Here is a 23,112-nt window from a genome sequence, read left to right as displayed (position 1 = left end):
TGGGCGTGCCCCTGGCGCCGCTGGGTTCTAAAACCCGGTTCTTCAGTTGGCGCCCAATGTGGGGCGACTTCAGTGGTACCGGTCCAAGCCTGAAGATCGTGAGGAGCTTTGTGAGAAAATTCTGGAGGAAGGCCAACCACTTCATCGACCCCTGTATGTCGTCGTGGTCCGAAGGTTTTTGCTGCGAGGTTCCCCGCTTTCCGACGGCTACGAAGGACTGCTGCCCTGACTGCCGCCCTGTCTTGGACCCTTTGACGATTTGTAGAGCGAGACAATAGACGGGTCTTCTGGTGACGTGATCGATACCTCAGTTAAGTATAAGTGGAGCGTCTCCCAGTCCTTAGTTTTTATGTATCCTTCGGGATCTTTGATTTGGAACTTGCAAGTCCCAAAGCCGAGGCACTCGTATATTGGTGAGACTATCGAGTTTGATTATCCCTTGAAGTTTGAAGCTAGATTAGTGAGCGAAGATGCCTGGTCTTAGCAAACTTGGAAAGATATTTTGTTGTGGTTGTAATAGGGATTCCCGATTGGAGGATTCGTGTTCGATACCTCCGGTTGGAACTCCGACTTATGAGCTCTATTCTAAACATGGTGTGGGCCCCATTACGTATAATGAAGTATGGGTCCGATATACGAGAAAGGACGGTGTCCTCAAATGGCCCTAATATGGTAGCTATGACACGGAGATTTTAGATAATCTGGAAGTTAAACTATTTAAGAAGAAAGCCCGGCCGGCGATGTTTGACTCTTTCCGCCTCTGGCGAAAGGAAGCCAAACAGAGAGAAATTAAGCTAGCGAAGAGAAATAAAAGAGAGAAGGGTATATCGATAATGCAGGCTGCTATACAGTTTAAAGATAATGACGAAGAACAAGCGAGTGAGCAGTTGCACAGGCAACGTAAAATGGCTATCGATAAATGTTATCCAGCTTTGTCACCTCTCCATCAAAGTGCAATGAAGGACCCTGAAAAGGATCCTTTGATGTCACATTTGTTGAGTTCTCCACCCCTTTATGTGCAGAGTGCTACAGCACCTCCGCAACCTTTAGTTGTGCAACCTCCAGTTGTGCCTCTTGCTGTTGTTCAACCGCCAGCTCCTCTTCAGTTGGCTCCTATTCCTTTGGCACAGCCTTCTCAAGGGCTGCTGACTTTCCTACCAGTTCCGACTCCAATTCCTACGACTTTTTCTCCTGTATTTCCTACTTCCTCTGATACTCCTTCTGATACTACTTCTAAGTATACTTTGTCTCAACCTGCTTTGCCTCCTGTCCTTATGGCAACTTCTCTTTCTGTTCGACAGAGAATGACTGATACAAGTTCAAGTTTCAAGTTTATTTTTTGTATTTGATTTGGATCTCCACTGAGAACCACAAATATTAAATACACAATATTCAAATTTACACACTTTTGTTAAAAAATTTCATTCTAATATAAGTTTAAAAATGGTTTTAAAAATTTGTAAAAATTGTGACCTACAAATTCGTTTGGTGGAACTTTACATAAAATAATCAATTCCTGTACTAGTTAATTCTACATTGTGAATAAACCGGTCGTAAAAATCTTTTCCTTGCTTCTACCACTAACGCATTTGTGCAAACAGATAATAGATGTTCCAAGTCCTGCTCCTCACTATTACATAAATTACAAATAGGGTTTTCTTTTGAATACCACCTAGATGTGATAGTTATTACAGGAAGTATTCCGAATCGAAGTAAAACAATCGATCTCCTGACCCCGTGGTACAGGTTAAAGTTTATATATTGTTGAGGTTTCTTATACTCTATAATTTCAGAGATATTTTTATATAATGACAGTTTAAGACAATGTTGAGAATCGAGGTCAAAACTTAGTCTTGTAGTAAAGTGCTTTAGAAAGAGTTTCAACTGGGCAGGAGACCAAGACAGTAACAGCTCGATGTTAACCTCTGATAGCTTAAAAGCAGATAGGACATTTTTAGAAAATACATAGTTCGATGGTTCACGTTCGAATGTCTCAGTTTTTAACAGGTATCGAAGCGTTCCTTCTTCAGCATGTAGGAGATTATATGCCCACCTGATGATATTTGCGATTCCTCTGGCATAGGAGCTAGTCAGTGACAGCTCGAGGCGCAGCGCTTGCACTGGAACCGACTGAGATAACTTCATAATTTTTCTCAGGACCTTCCCTTCTTTTAAGTCTAGAAAGGACCATTGGCTAATTGGTATGTGCTCGAGTGCGTACGACAGTACTGGTGGAATTTTGGCACTGTATACCTTGAGCATTACAGAGAGATGTCTTTGTCCAGATGCAGCGTATAGCCGTAACAGTGCTCCCACATGGACATCGGATTTCCGGGTTAAATGCAAAGTATGGGACTTATTTTGTAAGGACTTGGTAAATATTCTTCCTAAGTAAGTGTATTCTTTTACCACTTCCACCGTTTTTCCCCCTAGTGACCAGATAAATTTAGTACTCTTTTTTCTTCCAGAGAACGGTACTATTTTAGTTTTCGAGATGTTTGGTATTAAGTAATTTTCCTCTGTATAATTGTGGAGGGCCTCAAGGCTTCTTTGCAAACTGAATGGAGTTTGATCTAAAATAATGACATCATCCGCATATAATAAAGTATGTATTTTATGAGAAGCAATTTTTGGTGGAAAATTACATATCTGTTGAAAACGTTGAGGCAAGTCACTGAGATAAAGGGAAAAGAGTAAAGGAGCGAGGAGACATCCTTGCGAAAGGCCATTTGGGGTCGGGATTGCACTAGTAAGTCCTTTTTCCATCCCCATTTGGACTTGGCACCAGGTATCTGTATGTAATACTGTTAGTATATGTAGTAGATTGTCCGGGATACCCATATTATAGAGTTTTCTCCATAGTGTTGCTCTGTCTACTCTATCGAATGCAGTGGTAAAGTCGATAAAAGCAGCATATATAACCAGAGATTTTATTGTAACATATTTATCTAAGATGGTTTGCAGAACAGCGATATTGTCGGTGACTGAATGCTTTGATCTAAATCCAGCCTGATATAAAGGGATCCGTCCAGATGAAAAGGCCCAATCTTTTAGATGGTCTAATACTGTAGCTGTAAAAATCTTTCCTGTTGCGTCCAAAAGGGCTATCGGTCTATAATTACCAGGATACAACCTTGTGCCCTTTTTATGTATGGGTATTATAATGCTCCCCTTCCAAGATTTGGGAATATCTCCAGTTCTAAAAATGTAGTTGAAAAGGGGAAATAGCATCTTACTCCATTCTTTGGGATTGCATTGGAGGACCTTGATCGGTATTTGATCCGGACCTGTTGCTCCGGTCGATCTTGCCTTTCTTATATGTAGCTCAATAGAGAGTGGACTAGTAACTTCACAGTCTGAGGATTTTATTTCCGAGTTCCTAGCAGGATGATAACTCTTTTGTACAGTAGTGTTTAATTTATATAAATTGGCCAGATATATTTCCCATTCTGCTGGAGGCACCGGGATAGATTGTAATACTTTTTTCGTGCCTATTTCTTTCGCAATTATGTTCCAATATGCACGTTGGTTATTTTGTTTCGCTGCTATTTGCAGATCTACCCAATTTTTATCTTGGGTTATTCTCTTGTTTTTTTCTCTTTCTCTCCTGCGTTGATTTTTCAGTTTGTTGATTTCTATCTGTCTATCTGGTGATTTTTCTAAAAATTGTGCTCGTACCAGTTTGTTTAGGTAAGTTGTATTAGTAGCTAACTTTTGTTTTTTGTTTTGTTTCTTTGGAGGTTGGATCAGCTTTTCCTGTAATTTTTGTGTTAATTTTTTTATCATAATTTCAAAGTTTGTTATCGGATTTGCTGAGTATATTCTTTGTAAGAGTTGTGTTGAGTCAATTATAGAGATTAGTTTGATGAGAGTAACAGAGTTCCAGTGGATCCGTCTTTGAGTTGGGTTTACCAGGACAGTACTACAGCTATACATAATTTGATTTGACTGGGACTGTTGTGCTCTCCACTCTGTAGTTAGCTGTAGTATCGCATGATCACTACCATCGGCAAAGTTAACTTTAAGTTGTAAAACTGATTTGTTTAGATCATAGCTACAGATCATGTAGTCCAGTAGTGAAGGATTACAGTTTCCCTGTCTTGTATTTGAGGCAGGTATGTCTCCTTCTACATTGCCATTTAGTATTGTTCCGTTTAAAATAGGTAGCGATGCTATTAGGATCTTCCCTCTTTTATCCGCCTTGTTCTCTTTTGGAAATAGTGGAATAGAGATTCTCAGGGCCTCATCTGTGAGCCAATTTGCCCATTTCGATATTAACTCATTAGAGATTTTCCCATTAAGATCTCCCATGATGAAAAGTGAAGGATAATCCTGATTTTCTATTGTTTGTTCTATGTCTTTTAAGATTTCTATAGTAAGTGCGTCCATTTTTGCTCCGGGGGGGATATATATGATATGTTATAAATTAATATTTCTTTTAAAGTTTCAGGAGGACTTGTCTCGCACTTGATTTTGATACATTGATGGTTCTTTGAGTTAGTTGGAATTAATTCTTGTGCCCATTTGTAATCTTCATTTAGTAAGATCGCTATCCCGCCTTTTGCGTGCCCCCGGTCAACCTGTTCTGCAGGAATGTCATATATGAAATATTTCTCTAGATTGAGGTTTTGTGTAGACCAAGTTTCTTGGATGGCCACTATTGCTGGAGAATCTTTTGTTATTTCAGCCAGTTTTTCTTTAGTTATGCCCGCAAGATTCCAAGAGGAGATCTTCAAACCTGTGCTAAACAGAGGGCTTGTTATCCTTAGTTTGTTTGTTGCTGTTCAGGGTTTCCGAGATCCAGGACCAGGAATAATCTCTCTTTGCAGTTTCAATACTGGGAGCTTTCTTACTCCAGATTTCTCTATTGCCGTTCTTTATGGATATAAATATATTTTCTGTGGCATGATCTAGCGAATTGGTGGTGATGTTAAGTGAATGGTTGTTTCCAAGCCTTTTGAGAGCCTCATCTGGTATAGGTCTTTTTTGAGATTCATATTTTAATACTGGGGCCAGGTCATAGCCGTATTTGTGTAAAGTGTCACTCTCCTGCAGTATGATTCCCGGGATTACTGGAGACCAAAATTCAACAATCACAATAAACATTTTTGATTCTTCTGGAAACATGACTAGTTTTATTTCATTACGTGCTAGAGATTGTAACGGCCGAATTTTTTGTAGCAAACTGATAATTCGGCCGCGGTTGAGTGGTGTTTCATCAGACGGGAATAGGTCTATGATTTTCAGAAAATTAGACCTGGTCTCCACTGTTTGCAGATCCTTTTTCTGTGTGGAGAGAGTTCCTTTTGGGGTCTCTCTTACCTCTGGGCTTCTTAGACCATGTCCTGTTGGTAAAAAATGTTTTGCCTTAGGATTTAATTTACTCGGTTGGTCAGAGTTGTCTCCTTGAGTTTTTTCCGGCAAATTCTGCTCCTTTGTCTTCTTGGTCTGTGGTATTTCTGAGCTTTCCTCTGTTTCCAGTAAAGGGGGAGAGTTGGTCGGTATTCTTATTTGACGGGCTTTCTTTTTCTTAATTCTTCTTTGCGCCTTGCTCCTTTTTGATTTAATCAGCTTTTGATTTATTTTGTTGTTAGCGCTTTTTAAGGCCTGGGAATCGTTATTTGACAGCACAATCTCAGCGGTTGATTTGAGGTTGGATGTTACAGGGCTGTTCAAGGTGGAGTCAAATTTTCTTTTTGTGAAGATTGGATAATAAACTACGGGCTGTTGGGGAGACACTGATTTAGTTTCCTCCTTAAAAAGGTTTCTAAGAGAGTAAATAGGGTTAGAATCCTGTTTACCCTTGGGATCCGTATTTGAACTCTTTCGGGTTTGGGTTGCAATTTCCTTTGTTTGAGAAGGAGATGTTTTTGTTGTTTTAACTTTTAAGTTATAAGAGTATTCCCCTTTACATTTGCCACAGACTCCTGTTGTTGTTGCTGACTTTGATTGCTCTTCCTTCCTTTTCTCCACTAGGAATTTTAGTATTCCTATTTGGGTATCAAGTGTTTGGTCAGAATTTTCCAATATGTTACCTAGATGAGTTAGAACTGCTTCCAGAATACTTTGCAATGTAAACAAGGATTTGGATATTGGGGTATGATCTTTATGGAGATCTATACTTTTGAAGAAAGAGAGGTCTGGTGATTTTTCGAGGAATCCCTCTAGGACTGATGATTTTTGCGGGGTACTATTCTGTATGTTCTGGTTTTCCTTTTGCGTTCCCGTGTGGTATATTAAGTTTTTGGTGTTAATATCTGGACATGTAATGTTATATTCTTGGGATTGTTGTAATTTGGATGATTCCGCTTTTATTGAATCCACTGTAATAGAAATTGCATTTAACTCTTGCGATATGATAGAGCTACTTTGCAGAGGAACTTCAGGTGTCCTTTGGTTTTGGATTTGAATTAGATGTATTGCATCCTTTCCTACCTCTTTATTCCCTTTTTTTTCTTTAGCTATCTGATAATTTTGGACTTGTCCCTGCTCATCTGAGGTTAGTTTAGTAAAGTACTTTTGAATTCCAGGAGTTACTGTAGACTTTCCGGTTCTTGCCATCTTGCCAGAGCTCTTTCTAATGGCTTCTTCCGTTCCCATCCTTTTCATAAAAATGGTTCTCGACCTTAGTTTTTTATAGGCCATGGCAGTGTAGTATTACTAAGTTGTTTTAGTTGTAATTTTAGCTGTACTATTTGTTCTGGCCGAATAATATTTGAGGGCTCTTAGCCACCTATATGGTTGATATGGTCTCCTGTTGTCTACTTCTTTAGAGCCAGAATTATGATAGAGACTCTTGCCGAGTTCAGATTGACACAGTGAAAGAGGTAATGATCCAAGGTGCTAGCACACAGGTGCGCCGCTCAAGCAACACCAGGAAATAGCTCCCCGTTCCTGCTCCCTGGCTCTCTGGCTCGGTTTCTTAAAGCAAAATTTTCACGCACATTAATTGGCTCTATTTCATTAATTAGTTTTTAAAAATGTTTGGTACCTCAGTTGTTGCATCCAGAGTAGCTTTATGGCTCCAGCTTCAGTTAGAACTTCACTTAGGTTAAGACTTCAGTTGGCTAACACCCGCGGCTAACACCTGCAATCAGCAACCAGCGATCGGTAAATACTCGCGGCTCCAGTCGCAGCCGCAGCAGACGTTTCACTCCCGCTGCGTTCGGACCGGGACCGGGACACGGAGTAAAGCAGTGCTCCAGCAACAAGCTACGGGGCGATGGAGTGCGGCCAGGCCGGGCACCGCAATCGGCGACGGCGTCCCCTCCTAGTCCTCCTCGCCTGCTTGCTCGTATGCTCGTGTGCTCCACAGCGCCACCTCTGCTCTCCTTAGCCACCACTGACAACAGCTTGAGTCTCAGTGCCCCCAAATCCTCTAGCGGCCTTCTTCTCAAAAGTTCTCATTCAGAGGTTTCCTAGTCTCGAGAGACACTCCTCGCCTCACAGCTCCAGGCACCCGGCTCCGAGCACCCGACACCCGGCACCCGGCGCCTTTACTCACAGCTGCGCCGAGGCTCAGGCTCAGGCACAGAGATTCGAGGGGTTACAGGGACTCTCTCTAGCACCCACTGGCTGTAATCAGGTCACAGTGAGGTTGTTCTCTCTCGTAAAAAAGTCTGCTCACTGTCCATTTGCGGCTCCTGCGGCAATCATCGAGTACTCACGGCACACAGGACACTGCAGCACTCTCAGAGCCCTCACAGAGCACACGCGGTCACCGCAACGCCCGTAACACCTGAGGCACTATGATACTATGGCTCAATGTCCCACAATGCACCGCGGCCCTATGGCTTGCAGTCTCTCCGCAGAGCATTCACCGTGTGCAGTGTCCACACGCAGAGCCCACCCGCTGGCACTGGCGCCCGCGTGCTCGACCACACCAATGTCCCGCACACAGCTCAACTGGATGCCGCATCAGCGCCGAAGGCCGTGCCCCCGTAGTGCATTCGTTTGGCCCGACGCCGATGACTGACGGCTCACAGTATTCTGATGGCGGTAAGGGAACGTACGGATTCACGCCAAGCGAAGCCAAGCGATGCAATTCTCAATTTTCCGGTGTTCTAGGCTCTGCCGGCTTCACGCAGCTCCGCCACTGCTCCGCTTCGCCGCCGCCTCTACCGCTGCTACTGCCACTATTGCTGCCGCTATTGCTGCCGCTGGTCACGTGTCCAGTGTCTCAGCACGCCCCAGATCAAGGGACCAACACTTACTGTTACTGGTCTTTTGTCTCCCTTCTTTGGGTCATTGAGTATGACCCCTGTTTCTGCGCGTAAACATTTGCGTAGCCAGATGCCTGGTCCCGAAGAGCGGGCAGTATTGGATCATATGGCTCGTAAGTGGGTTCCCAATTCTTCGACATATGATTTAGAGTCGGTTATGGATGTCTTCCGTCAATGGGAAGCACCTAAACAGAGGTATGTCTTTGACATGATGTGTACTTTCCTTCGTGAGGAATGGGAAGATGGGGAGTTGGGACATACTCCGTTTGAGTTGTTCCGTGTACAGTCCGAGTTTGCGAAAGGTACGATAGTGGGTCTTGAGGTCGAAAAAGCAGTTGCAACATTTATTTATTTATTTATTTGTGGTTTTGTATAGCGCTAGAATCACTCCAACAGGAGTATCTCTGCGCTTTTGACCGGTAAATCTGCTAACATACTGAGTTTATATGCTGATGAGTTTAGATTTCATTTTTGAATAGGATAGTTTTTAATTGCTTGCGGAATGTTAGGTGTTCTTTGCATTGTCTTAAGGTCAGTGGTAGTTTGTTCCACAACTTTGGACCTAAAGTGGATAGAGCTCTACCTCCATGCCTGGCTTTTTTGACATGGGGGACCACAAGTAAGAGATTGGTACTTGATCTGAGGGACCGTGCTGGGACATAAAGAACAAATCTCCGTTCAAGATAAGTAGGTCCCTGTCCGTTCAGACACTTGTGGATTAGGCAGCAAATTTTAAATTTGGCCCTTTGTCTAACTGGGAGCCAGTGCAGTTGCTCAAGGAGGGGTTTGGAGGGAGTTCTCGGTGGGGCGTTCAGAACAAGGCGAGCTGCCGTGTTCTGAATGACCTGCAGTTTATCTAGCACTCCTTCATTGGCTGATATTGCTTTCGTTTAGGAATGGGAATCCTTCTCAGCCGTTGTTTGAGCCTGATTCTTCTGTTAGGAGACAAGCGCGACAGTATCCAATGAGAGAGGTTCCTCCGGTATGGAAAGATGCAGTTCAGGCCGATGCCGTTAATGGTATTCAAGCTGTACCGGATCATTTTCAGCGTGTTTGTGTACATGTTCCGTGGAAGCGAGCTGACGTTTTGGCTCCTAAGCAGACTTTACCTGATCCCCGAAAGAATCCTGCAGGGTACTATAAGGAGTTATCACAGACAGCAGATTCATGTATTATGAACTTAGACAATATAGATATGTTGTTTGGGAATGTGGTTCCTCAACCCTTGTGGGGTATGATTTGTCATGTGGATCATGTGCAAAAGTTAGGTGATACATGGACTAATATTGCAGCTGCAGATGGTTTTCAAGGTGGAGGAGCTAAACCTGAAGCTTTAGTTTCAGAACTCCCCGGTAGGATCATTACTTATATGAAGACTTTAATGCCTGCTATACGAGTGAATTGGGATAAGTTGTCTGCATGTAAGCAGAAGAAAGACGAAAGTGTGTCTGATTTCTTCACTAGGTTTGAAGAGACGTTTTTCAACCATAGTGGTCAAGATATGGGTACAGAAGGTGGCCAACGGTTGTTTGTCGATAAGTTTGTGCATAACTTGCTTCCCGAGTTGTGTACTAAGTTGAAGGATTCAGAGAGTTCATGGGCCGTTTCTTCGTCGGCGCAGATATTGGCTACTGCACAATATTATGAGAATAGGGATAAGGATGAGAAAGAGAGAGCAGACCGAAAGACTAAAGATTTGAAAACGAAGGCTCTTTTGCAGCAAGCGTATCCGCCTCGTAATAATCAGCGTGAATATCAGCAGCCTCAGCAGTTTCAGAGAAATTCGCAGAGGTTTCAGCCTTCTCAACAGCGTTTTCCTGTGGGCCCTAATCAGTGTGCATATTGTAAAGAAGAGGGTCACTTTAAGAATAATTGTCTGGTTCTGTTACAGCATACGAATGGTGTTTCTGGTGTGAGAGGTCAAGGTGTTCAGCAAGCTCCTAGAGGTAGGGGACGTGGTGTGTTCCCCCAGAATGCACGATCCTTTCCTCCACAGAATTCTATGAATTGTTTTGACCAACAGAATGTTGCGTCTGGTAGGACGACTCAGTACTACGCTGACGACTACTATGTTGAAGGTGAGAATATCGACGGTAATGATTGCTAGGACAGCCATAGACAAAGAGAGGGAGTTGTGTCAGTTCCAGTAGATCAGAGTGGACCTTATGTTGAAGTGATTACATAAGGTGTGTCAGAGCCTTTTCTGTTGGATGCTGGTGCTGCGAAGAGTTCTATCATGCACTCTAAACTCCCTGGCGCACCTTTGTCTGGCTTGACAAATGTTTCGGTAGGTTTTTCTGGCGCCCCAGTTTGTAATCCGGTTTCTAGTCCTTTGTCTCTTTCTGTTGAACCTTGTGAATTTGAAGCACCCCTCATTCTAATGACAGGTTGTGGTGAGAACTTGTTGGGATTGGATTTGTTGAAAAGGTTGTATGCAACACTACATTGTTCTCCTTCTGGAGTACAGCTTACATTGGGTAAGAGAGTGATCTCTCCGATGTATTTGTCCAAAGATCGACTTCCATTGGAATTGCGTTCTCTCCCTGATACTCTTTGGGCTACTGGTCCTAATGATGTGGGTCTTTTGGAGATCCCACCATATGTTGTGACGCTGAAAGCGAATATTAGATTCAAAAAAGAAGAATTAAATGTTCCCTGGGTTCTTGATTTCAATGGGGAACTAAATCATTCACTCATCTCAACATGTTCTCATTCTGCCTCTTCTCCAATAATATGCTATAGTGGAACCACAAAGACATAAACTATTTCATGTGCAAAAACATTAACATTTTATTATAAAAACAGATTTTGTTTAAAAAGTGTTTGATACATTATTAAAACATGAATTCATACAATGATTAAAAAACAATATCAGTCTACTCAGAGGTGCCTAAATTTCAGTGGTTTTTTTGGGATCAAATCTGTGGACACAAGGATACAGAGATCAGCACACTTTTGAGGACATCAATTGCAATGGCACATAATTATAAAATATACAAAATCAATACATCCCCAACGGGGTAGTCGACGCGTTTCGGTGGTTGTGGCAATGTGCCCCACCTTCCTCAGGACAGTTTTGATGTATACAAATATCTTTTAGAGATATCCCTTTCTGCTTAGGATATTTGATTGAAGTAGAACTTCTTTGAAGTAGAACTTCTTGGGCGGCTTATTCTAGTCTCGCTCTTATATGTTTATGCTGGCACTTTCTATTGCTCGCAGTATCTCCTTTTACCTATATTACTGGCAGTTATGTCCAATTCTGCCCTTCATTACGGTAATAAGATCATTATTGCATTGTATTGTATTGTATGTTGGATTTATATAGCGCTTATAACCCAGGGGTCTCTAAGCGCTTGCCTTGGGAACCCGTCCTGGCTTTTCCCTGTGAGATAGCACCTACAGGGCATCCCCAAGGTGAAAGCCAAGCATCCCGCCGCGGGGGGCCGTTGTGGAGATTAAGCAACCTTAATGCCCAGAGTTGCAGAGTGTGAACCCATGATTAGGTCAGGCACCGAAGCGAGAATTATCGAGTCCGTGGACATTTGAGCTCAAGACCCCGCCGCGTCGGGAATTGAACCCTGGTCCCAGGTCTGACCTCTGCTTCAGGGTCTGACTGCTCTAACCAGTGAGCCACACTTCTCTACATCGGTGTATGCTTCTATTTGGCGTTCTCAGTGTCTTGGATGCTGTTTAATCTCTTTATCTTGAGGTATTTCTCGTCTGATTGGTTCCAGTGCACTGATTTTATAAATAAAAATTTGTAATTCCACCTTTTAGAGTTGGAAATCCCAGTTATCAATAACTGGGATTTTGAGATACATCGGTGAAGGAGTCAAGATACCGGCAACACGAGCCCCAAGCTGAGAAGGACAACTGAAGAAAGTCCGCATCACCACGAGAGCATCGAGGGTTAACCATATGAGGAACGTATTTCCAACTCTAAAAGGTGGAATTAAAAAATGTTATTTATAAAATCAGTGCACTGGAACCAATCAGACGAGAAATACCTCAAGATAAAGAGATTAAACAGCATCCAAGACACTGAGAACACCAAATAGAAGCATACACCGATGTAATGATATTATTACCGTAATGAAGGGCAGAATTGGACATAACTGCCAGTAATATAGGTAAAAGGAGATACTGCGAGCAATAGAAAGTGCCAGCATAAACATATAAGAGCGAGACTAGAATTAGCCGCCCAAGAAGTTCTACTTCAAAGAAGTTCTACTTCAATCAAATATCCTAAGCAGAAAGGGATATCTCTAAAAGATATTTGTATACATCAAAACTGTCCTGAGGAAGGTGGGGCACATTGCCACAACCACCGAAACGCGTCGACTACCCCGTTGGGGATGTATTGATTTTGTATATTTTATAATTATGTGCCATTGCAATTGATGTCCTCAAAAGTGTGCTGATCTCTGTATCCTTGTGTCCACAGATTTGATCCCAAAAAACCACTGAAATGTAGGCACCTCTGAGTAGACTGATATTGTTTTTTAATCATTGTATGAATTCATGTTTTAATAATGTATCAAACACTTTTTAAACAAAATCTGTTTTTATAATAAAATGTTAATGTTTTTGCACATGAAATAGTTTATGTCTTTGTGGTTCCACTATAGCATATTATTGGAGAATAGGCAGAATGAGAACATGTTGAGATGAGTGAATGATTTAGTTCCCCATTGAAATCAAGAACCCAGGGAACATTTAATTCTTCTTTTTTGCATCTTTTACCCTGTTCCTGTGGGTTTTAACTAGAAGGGTACTCTCTTTCTCTTTTAACCAGCGAATATTAGATTGCCACGTATTCCCCAATTTCGGATTTCTAGTGATGGTGAAAGAACGCTTTTGGCGATCGTTTATGACCGAATTGAGAAAGGTGTGATCGAGGAAACGAGAGGTTATGTGTGCAATAGTCCGGTTTTGCCTGTTCTGAAACGTGCTGATTCTTCGCAACCGCCTGTGCATAGGTTTGTGATCGATCTTCGCGAAGTGAACAAGATCGAAGTACCGCAATTTCCTGTTGTTCCGGATATCACTGCTTTGCTGACTATGGTTTATGCTTCTGCTACTTGGTTTTCGGTGATTGATCCGAAGAATGCTTTCTTCAGCATCCCGATTGCCGAGGAGAGTAGAGATATTTTTGGCTTCTCTTTAGGAGGCCGTAGTTTTCGGTTCAAGCGCGCTCCTCAAGGCTATTGTGAAAGTCCATCCATCTATAGTCAGGCTTTAAAAACACAGCTAGATACGATTGTCTTACCTGATGGTGCTGCTCATATTCAGTATGTCGACGATTTGTTAGTTGCTGCTGATAATGAGGAGATTTGTAAAGAAGCTACTCTTTCTCTGTTGCGTCATTTGTCTAACCTCCATCATAAAGTGTCACTTTCGAAGTTGCAGTATTGTCGACAAGAAGTGACCTACTTAGGTCATCTCTTATCGAAGGAGGGAAGATTGACTCCAGAACGAATTCAAGCGATTGCGAAAATGAATGTGCCAACCACACAGAGAGAAGTGCGTTCTTTCTTGGGTATTACTTCGTACTGTAGGCAATGGATTCAGAATTTTTCACTTCTTGCGAAACCTTTGTTAGCACTTACTGTTAAGGATACTCCGAATCCTCTTCCTTGGACTGACGAATGCCAGAAGAGTTTTTCTGAATTGCGTGATGCGTTGTGTTCGGCTCCTGTGTTGGGTACCCCCGACTACAGTAAGCCTTTTACACTCTATGTTCACGAGAGAGAGGGATGTGCATTGTCAGTCCTGACACAGCAGTTCGGCGATAAACAACGTCCATGTGCGTATTTCTCGTCGACTTTGGATCCGGTAGCTAGAGCGTTGCCGAGTTGTTTGAGAGCTACAGTGGCAGCAGCTGTTTCTATTCGACAGTCTGCTGGTTTGGTGAAGGATAATACGTTGATTGTGATGGTTCCACATGCAGTGGATACTTTGTTAAACAGGACCAAGACACAGCACTTAACTAGTGCTCGATTGTCAGGTTACAAGCTAACACTTTTGGGGAGTCATGTGCATATAAAACGATGCAACACGTTGAATTCAGCTACGTTGTTGCCGATTTCTGTAGAGACAGATGTTCAGGAACAGCATGATTGCTTTCTTAGGACAGAGGAGGAAACAAAGGGTAGAATAGACCTTAAGGATACTCCTCTTGCGAAGTGTGATGGTACCCTATGGGTAGATGGTTCGTGTTTTAGGCTTTCGAATGGTGATACGACTGCAGCACATGCAGTTACGACTTTGCATATGATTGTTGAAGCTGCACGTATCCCACAAAATTCAGCTCAAGCAGCAGAGTTGATTGCATTGACAAGAGCGTGTGTGTTGTCGAAAGGAAAGAGAGTGACTGTGTATACCGATAGTCAGTATGCGTTTGGTGTGGCTCACAGTTTTGGTCGCCTGTGGAAGGAACGTGGGTTCCTCACGTCTCATGGTACAAAATTCAGCATGGTCAGTTGGTGAATGAACTTCTTGAGTCGCTTACGTTACCGATGCAAGTTGCGATCGTGATATGCAGTGTACTTAAGAAGGTTACCGATGACGTTGGTCATGGTAATGCGTTTGCAGATGAAGTTGCGAAAGATGTGGCGAAAGATGTGATGAGTCAAATGTATGTTGTGGGTCCAGCAAGATGGGTTCCGGATAGAGGAATGTGTGAAGATACAATAGAGAGTGTGAAGTCAATTCAGGCTGAAGCTACGGAGAAAGAATTGAATGTATGGAGAAAGAGTACGGATTCGACTGGTTGTTGGATTGAGTTGTCAGAGAACCAGCGATGGTTGTTACCTGATGCGTATGTGCTTGCAGTGGTTACAATGGCGCATAGAATGGCTCACATTAGTGCGAAAGGGATTTGTAAGTTGTTGGCTCCAGTATGGCAGAATGCTGGAATTCCTAAGTGTGCAGAGAATCTGGTCAAGAATTGTATGGTTTGTCTGATGTATAATCCTGGCAAGGGAACTCCAACTCCAGCTGGTCGCTTTGCGCCTCCGACGTATCCGTTCGAGGTTTTGCAATTAGATTTCACCCACATGGAGAGATATAACAACTTGAAGTACGTCCTTGTGGTTGTTTGTGCCTTTTCGAGATGGGTAGAAGCATATCCCCTGAAAGATAATACTACCTTGTCCACAGCTAAAGTCCTAGTTAAGGAATTCTTCCCTAGGTATGGTTTGCCATGAATGGTCTGGAGTGATAACAGGAGTGAATTTGTGGGTCAAGTCATGAAGAGAGTATGTGAGGGTTTAGGCATCAGACAGAAGTTCCACGCTGCAAATCAGCCCCAGTCAGCTGGTTTAGTTGAGTGCTATAATGGCACCTTAAAACTGAAACTGGCCAAGATTCAGGCGAGCTCTGGTCTCCAATGGCCCGATGCTTTGCCATTCGGCACTTTTGTCAACCAGAACTACAGTACATTCTCGAGTGGGCCTTAGCCCATACGAGATCGTTTTTGGTCGCCCGGCAAATATATGGGGAGTGCCGAGGCCGACAAAGTTTAGCGAAATCGGACATCCTGTACTGATTGACTATCTGTATGATTTGACAGCTAAATTGCGTGTTTTACACCAATAGGTTCATGACACGTTGCCACAAGCATCTGAAGATCCAGGACACGCCATCGATCCCGACTCGTGGGTACTGATCTGGAATGTTCAGCGGACAAAGAACGATCAGCCCCGCAGGACCGGACCCCACCAAGTCTTGTTGGCAACGCGTACTGCAGTGAGAGTGCACGGCAAAAGAAACTGGATCCATGGCGTACATTGTAAGAGGGTTTCTTTACCTCTGCCTTACGACCGGTGGGTCCAGGAGGGTGTTGGCGATTCAGAGACTGAAACTGTGCCGAAGTTTATTCCATTTAGCGATGCACGTTTAATTGGGACAAGCTCTGAGCGCGAGAACGACGATATTTTGCAGGAAGCCGTGCCTCCATCAGTTCGACTGGACACTTCTGAGCCTGAGTTATTATTTCGTGATCAGACATTGCCTGGTAAAGGCCGCTATAATTTACGACTGAGAGTCATTGAACTAATAAAGTAAACACTTTTTCTTGATATTTTTGAAACTACACTCTCTCATCTGAGAAACTGTTTTGATCGATTTTTGTTTTTCGAACCGCCATCCGGGTTCAGCTGTAGGGTCGCGGTATAAAGACTCAGAGTGTACGGCTGGAAGACACAAGGTCTACAGTTCTGGTTTGTTCTAGGGCGTTCCCTGGGACATTCAGAGGTACACTTGAGCGGATTGAGAGAACCAACTGCTGCGAACAGTATGGTTAGAGGATGGAGTTTCTCGAGATGGAGAGAGCTGTTGAAGAACTTTAAGACAAGAATATGTAAAATAATGAGTCGAAAATGTTTTCTGATAATGTGTCTTTTAATGCTACTCAGCATGACGATGTTTTTGGTGGGTTATGTTATTTTCTCTTTCCAAGTGACGTTTGCACCCACTACACAACCTATGCCTTTTCCTACTATTTCTTCGCATTCTTTTCATCCTTTGCCTGAACATGAGTCCACTAGAAGATTTGCTAATAACTCTTTTGTTCAACTGTTGCACCAGCATCAGTTAGTAGTGAACACCACTAATTGTTGGGTGTGTGGTCTTATGCCTCATACTACTGATAAGGGTATTCCTTACCTGGTCCTGCCATTCAGTTATAATGGTTCTGTGTGGGCATACAGAACGATGTTCATTTATGCCTGTGAAGTTTACCCCCTACGTTCTGTGAAAGACAATCCGACGAATAGTGCTCTAGTTAAGGGAATAGTAGACATGATTAGAGGAATTAATTCCTATGAGACTATCTCGAAAGATGAGACACTAGCATATATTGGATGGAACGTGACTGGATATGGTGTTAGTCTGAGTGGAAACCAGCGAGCGAAAAGATCTTTTCCGATTTGGATCGTACCACATCGTGGTCGTTTTTGTCTGCAAGGTAATGGCAAGAATCCGAGAGCTCAGTTAGGGAAGAGTGTTTGTACTGAGACGTACATTTTTGCGTCCCAGACTTCCCCATCGTTTTTAGCAGCTACGGGTAGCTATTTTGTTTGTCACGATAGAGCATACACATGGTTGCCCCCTGATTTTTCGGGAACTTGTGATGTCTCATTCCTGTTGCCTCCTACGTATACTGCAGCAGCAGATTACCATAAGATGAGAGTTGCTAGAGGTGTCTTCAGTAAGGAAGATACAGCTGGACACAAATTAGGTGATTTTATGAAGGGGTTTCTGCAGTTTTGGGGACCTATGGTTAACAGCAGGAACATACGGCAATTGACGAAAGTGGTTGAGTCCACCATAGTTGAGACTGCTGGTGCCCTTAGTAATTTGACTGCCGAGCTCCAATCGGATTGCCTTATGACGCTGCAGAATCGAGTTGCGTTAGACGTCATACTTGCAGATAGAGGAGGGGTATGTAAATTGATTCAATCGAGCTGCTGCGTTTTCATTCCAGACAACGCTCCGACAGTGTACCAGGCCATTTCCAAGCTACATAAGATCTCTGAGTTTATACATGTGGACGAAGGAGATTGGTTGTTAATGGGATGGTTTTGGGGATTGTTATCCACTTGGGGATGGAAGATTCGGATGATCATTGGGATGGTTTTAGCTATCCTTTTCCTGTTCTGTCTTTGCGTACAGTGTGCTCCTGCTGTATGTGGCCTTTGTGCTACTTCGTGTGCAAGGAGACCTGTCCAGAGAGAGCTACTAAGTAATAGGATGATGCTTCAACAGCATCTCGATGATCTGATGAAAATAGACCTGGATTCAGATTGACATGAGTTTACGTTATTGCCTATGTAAGGGCAAAAGGAGGGTCTGAGGTTCCGTGAATTCTGAACCCGTTTCATAAAAGTCATGGTATTGTTACGATTTTGGTAGTAGCGAACCGTAAATGACGAGTGCGGCAAGTACGAGTGTTTTCGTCATGTTCGATCGATGGATTCACTACGTATTTAGGGATTTCGTTCTGAACCTTCGGGTTCCATTTTGTGTACGGCAGCCATTTTATGGTTGCCCTCACATAGGCAGATGACTACGGCCGAACGAGTCTTTGGGACACGTACACCTTTAGCTGACTTCTAGATGACCTGAGCGAACTGACCCTGTTGCCTGAAGCTAACCTTGCTGAGCCAGTTCCTTGTCCGGTAGATGGTCGAGATAGGGATCAAAGAGCAGGACATTTTTGAGTTTATGGTACACGCACACACCCCTCTATCTTGCTTCACATCTGTTTCTGTTCCTTCTTTTATGGCCTGTTTATGGTTTGGGTTGTGGTCCTTTATTATGGGTTTGTCTGGCCTGCCCGAGCAAGAATGTTGGGCTTTCCCGTGTAATTGATGGTGGGCTGGACAACTGAAAAGTGGGATTGTCGTTATGCGATACCTTTTGCAATGTCACCTATGATTGGATAGTTTTTAAATATTGGGTGGTTGTCAGGAATGTGATTTTTACCATAAAAGACAATGTCTCGCAATATGAAAATTGAGCAGTCTCTAGCGAACCTACCCTTGTCGTACTTCATAGATTACTGTTCCTGGTTGCAGCCAATAAATTTGATCTTTGACGTTACCGAGAAGTATCCCGTGTCTCTGTATTCTAAGACAGGTGAACTTGAAGACATTGGGCGTGCCCCTGGCGCCGCTGGGTCCTAAAACCTGGTTCTTCATAGCCCTTTCTGCAATTGTCTGTCGCAGAATAAAGTTTCAAAGGAAAATCAGAACTGCCCTGGGTTTATCTCCTTCTTTGGCATTCCTTCGTACTTTAAAGGGGGTACAATGCACTCTCTGTAACTCGTTCTACCAGTACCAGAAAAGCTTGCTGGAAGAGCTCGATAATATACGCCCTAATGTCCGAGCCCTCGACCCCCTCCGGGATTCCCAAGACCCTCAGGTTATTCCGTCGGAGCCTATTTTCCATCTCCTCCAGCTTCCACTGTATGTCCAACACCTGGGAGCAGTGGGCATCGACCTTAGAGACAGCTTCAGCCACCTCAGCTTCCGTAGATACCACCCGCTCTTCCAGATTTGACACTCTGTCCCCCGTGTTAGCACAGACCTTAGAGAGTTTCCGCACCACGCCCTGCATTTTCCTGATAGCAGCCTGCGATTTGCGGTTATCTTGGTGCGTCTCCTCTCTATGTGCTATTATTTCTTGGTGTATTGTTTGCAAGAGGGACATTTGTGCATGTTCCACCCGTGGGCTACCCTGTAGAGGTAGGACAGATGAATGGTCCCAACTCAATTCACGTTGTGTATGTACTTGTCCCCTAGCTGCAGCTAAGGATTTTAACGCAGTTGCTGGCTGATCCAGCTCGGGGTCACTGTCTGAGTCCAATTATGAGCTCTGCTCCTCACCATCCTCTGACCACTCTACTCCCTCTGAAACTGAAAAGCAGGCTACACTCGGGGCATTCTCCTTCTCAAAATCACCTCCGCCGGCTGCTCCGCCTTCTGCCCATCCCGGCTCTGACACTGGGGGCTCCAAAGTAACCACCACTGTGGTCTGCACTATTTTAATGTCTTTAGCATCCCCAGTAGCCTGAGACACAAACTGGAAGTCGCCCGCCAATTGTTCCACCTGGGGACTCGCATTACTCTCAGCGTTTCCTCCATTGCCTAATGTTTCTTCAACTGGGATCACAACCTCTGCTAGGTATTCACCTTCACCCAGGGTTTCTGTTTCGGGTGCCAAAATAGCTTGTCCTAAGGGAGGGGCTGGATTAATAGGAACTTCGCCCAAAGATACTGTTTCTTGGGCTGCCAGCACGGTTAAATTCCCCCCCCCCCCAAGTCATTGGACCCCTTCTCCTTACCCGCTTTGGAAAACAAATCTATTATGGAAGCGGTGGCCAGTCGAGTCTTAGGGGCACCTTGCTGCCTCTTCCTTAGTTGTTCCACCGGGGGCACTTCTTTACCCCGTGTGTCCTCCGTTTCCTCCGTTTCAACTTCTTCCCGCTGGCCTTTTTTCCTCTGGTAGCCCGCCTTGGACCCCTGATTCAGTTTGGAGCCATCACCTTCCCCGGTGACCTCCTCTTCTGTCGAGGTGTGCACCGGTCTCCTTGTCTGTTACAGCCGCGGCAAAACTCCGCTCCAGGCTCCGCTCCACTCAGCTGCCTCCGCGTCTGACTCCGCCCTCCCACACCAGTGCAGCGTCCTCGGCTGGGGGAGAGAGCCTCCAACGCCTGAACCAGCACCCGGAGAAGCTGCCTCGCCGATCCTCGACACGTAAGTGCCGTCAGCATTTCTTTCTGTTCCCCCAGATGGATGTACTAATCCTTCTCCTTTCCGTGAATTGCCGGGCGGCCCCTGGGGGTTCCGCTATGCAACCGTCTGGCTCCTGCTACTATGCGTCCTCACCGCAGCTCTGCACCAGCCACACTAAGCGGCCGCCATCTTGCCCACGTCTATACACACACCATCAGCATCAATATCTTTAGAATATTTGTAAGATGGGATGTTAGGACACAAGATAACTTTGGAGAGGATGTGGTGTTATGTTCAGAGTTGCCAACTTTGGAACTGGGAAACCAGGTTAAAATCTGTGTCATCTCAACATTCTGTGATTCTGGTCAAATCACTTAATTTGCCTGAGCCTTAAAATAACATGAATGTGACCTTGTGCTATTGCTCATGTAAAGCACTTCGATGCCTTAAGGTTGAGTTTGAGCTATGTAAAACTGTAAAAAAACATAAACTGTCTTTCTGTTGTGGGATAGGTGCATCATCTCCAGGCTCTCAAACACACAAAATGCAGAAAGTACTACATGGTAACCGTACGTTCTAGTTATCACATATTCTTGATTTTCATATGCTTAGGAATCCAAAAACCTTAGCTACAGCCTTCGTTTGGAAAGATAGTGAATGTAAAACAATACATAAGGAGTGAGTATACATAGTTCACTCAGAGTTAATAACAGATTCCCAAACTTGCAACATACCTGTGACTACTGGCAGTTGCAGAATATAAGAGCAGTAGTAGCTGTGAAAGTATCTGCTATGGTGCATGAAGAGTAACTCATTTACAATGTAACCCTTTTTGTTAACGCATCTTTTATGGATGCTATAGTGAGTGTATTTCAGTAGGATCATGCATTAGTAGAAAATCTATCGAGTGGGCTGCAGGAGGACCCTCGTTTAGAGTGGTCCAGCTTTAGGTTTTTATCAAAGAAAGTAGTGACTTCACTCATCCTCTATTAAGTTGTTTCCCCTGATGACCTCCTGCACCCCCGCAATGCTCTGAGTGTCCAGGACCCCACAAGTCTTACCTTTGCCCTGTGAAGTAATCTCGCAGGGACGATATGAGCTACCACCACCGGACCCATCTTACCCCAATCTGGTTATAACAGGCTAGGATGGCGATGGGCACGGGGAAGGAAGCCAGAAAATGCTGTGGTGTTCTAGCAGCCCGGTTAAGGAACCTCCCTCTGTCTGTGTGCACCGGAAAACTGAGAAGAGAAAGAACAGCCCCTTTTAGTAGGAACACAAACATACAATTCCACTCCCCTGCTCTTAGCTCTAATGCACATGCGAAAAATTGTGTTTTACCTGTTTAGGAAGACACCAGGCAAACAAGGAACAAGCGCTTCAGCGCGGTTTGTTTACTGCAATAACAAAGTGTTAGCGCTCCAGCGCATGGCAAGGGAAAAAATAAAGCAATAGCGCTCCAGCGCGGTTTCCCCCAGAATGCGACAAGCGCTCCAGCACGGTTTGGTTACTGCACAAACAAATACGAGCGCTTCCAGCGCATTGCAAGGCAAAAGTAATCAAATAGCGCTCCAGCGCGGTCCTTACTGTACAACGAAGTCTAGCACACCAGCGCGAGGCAAGGAAAAGGAATCACGATTATCAGCTCGGCAAAAGTAGTTTGCCTGGGCTGAAGAGTAGCGCGTTGACGCTGGCAGCAAGGTAGGAATCTGAACGCGCAACAGCGCAAATAGGCAAAACAAAAACGGTCTGGCAAGCAGGGCGTCCAAACGGCAAGGGATACCTATTCCAAGTCTTAGGACAGCTGAATCCACGGAATCCGAAGCGCCGATCGGGCGGAAACCGCAGTTCATATGCGGTTTCCCCCGGAAGCGCTTGACGTCATAGGCAGCATTCGGAGTGTAGCTAGACTGCTAACTCCTCTGAAACGGAAGTCGGGTGTTCCAAATTTCGCATGTGGTGCGGAGCAGCAGACCCTCCCGCATTCACATCGGAAGACCTGCCCTGTCCTACCCTGACTGAACATGACAGCACCCCCAACCAAACACAACCCCCCTCAGAACGCCCAAGACCCAAACAGGGGTGGCAGGGCGTGGGCGAAGGGGATGCCTAACATGAAAAGCCTGAACCAACCTGGGAGCATTGCGTACATGAGACAAGGGCTCCCAGGACCGTTCCTCCGGACCATAACCCTTCCAGTCCACCAGATTGAAGAGCCTACCCCGGGTGCGACGGGAATCGAGGATAGCCCCGACCTTGTACTGTACGTGGTCATCCCTCAGAAGAGGAGCAGGAGGAGAAGAGATGACGCAGTTGGGGTGAACAGCACGCAAGAGGGAGACATGGAAAACAGGGTGCACCTTTATATGCGGAGGTAGAGTGAGTTTCATGGAAACACGATTAATCACTTTCTCAATAGGCAAAGGACCTACAAAACGGGGCAGTAGCTTCTTGGAACCCTGCACATTGAGATTACGCAAGGAGAGCCACACCCTGTCCCCTTTTTTGTAGGCAGGTTCTAGAGTCCAGTGTTTGTCAGCATAGTGTTTGTATGTCTCTTTGGCCTTAGCTAACTCAAAACGGGCTTGTTGCCAGAGATTGCGGAGCAAGGCGTGGTACTGCTGAACTGTGGGCAGTGAACAGGTCAA

Source organism: Lissotriton vulgaris, chromosome 11 (genome assembly GCF_964263255.1).
Source record: "Lissotriton vulgaris chromosome 11, aLisVul1.2, whole genome shotgun sequence".
NCBI classification, from domain to species: domain Eukaryota; kingdom Metazoa; phylum Chordata; class Amphibia; order Caudata; family Salamandridae; genus Lissotriton; species Lissotriton vulgaris.
Note: the sequence above shows the minus strand (reverse complement) of the source record.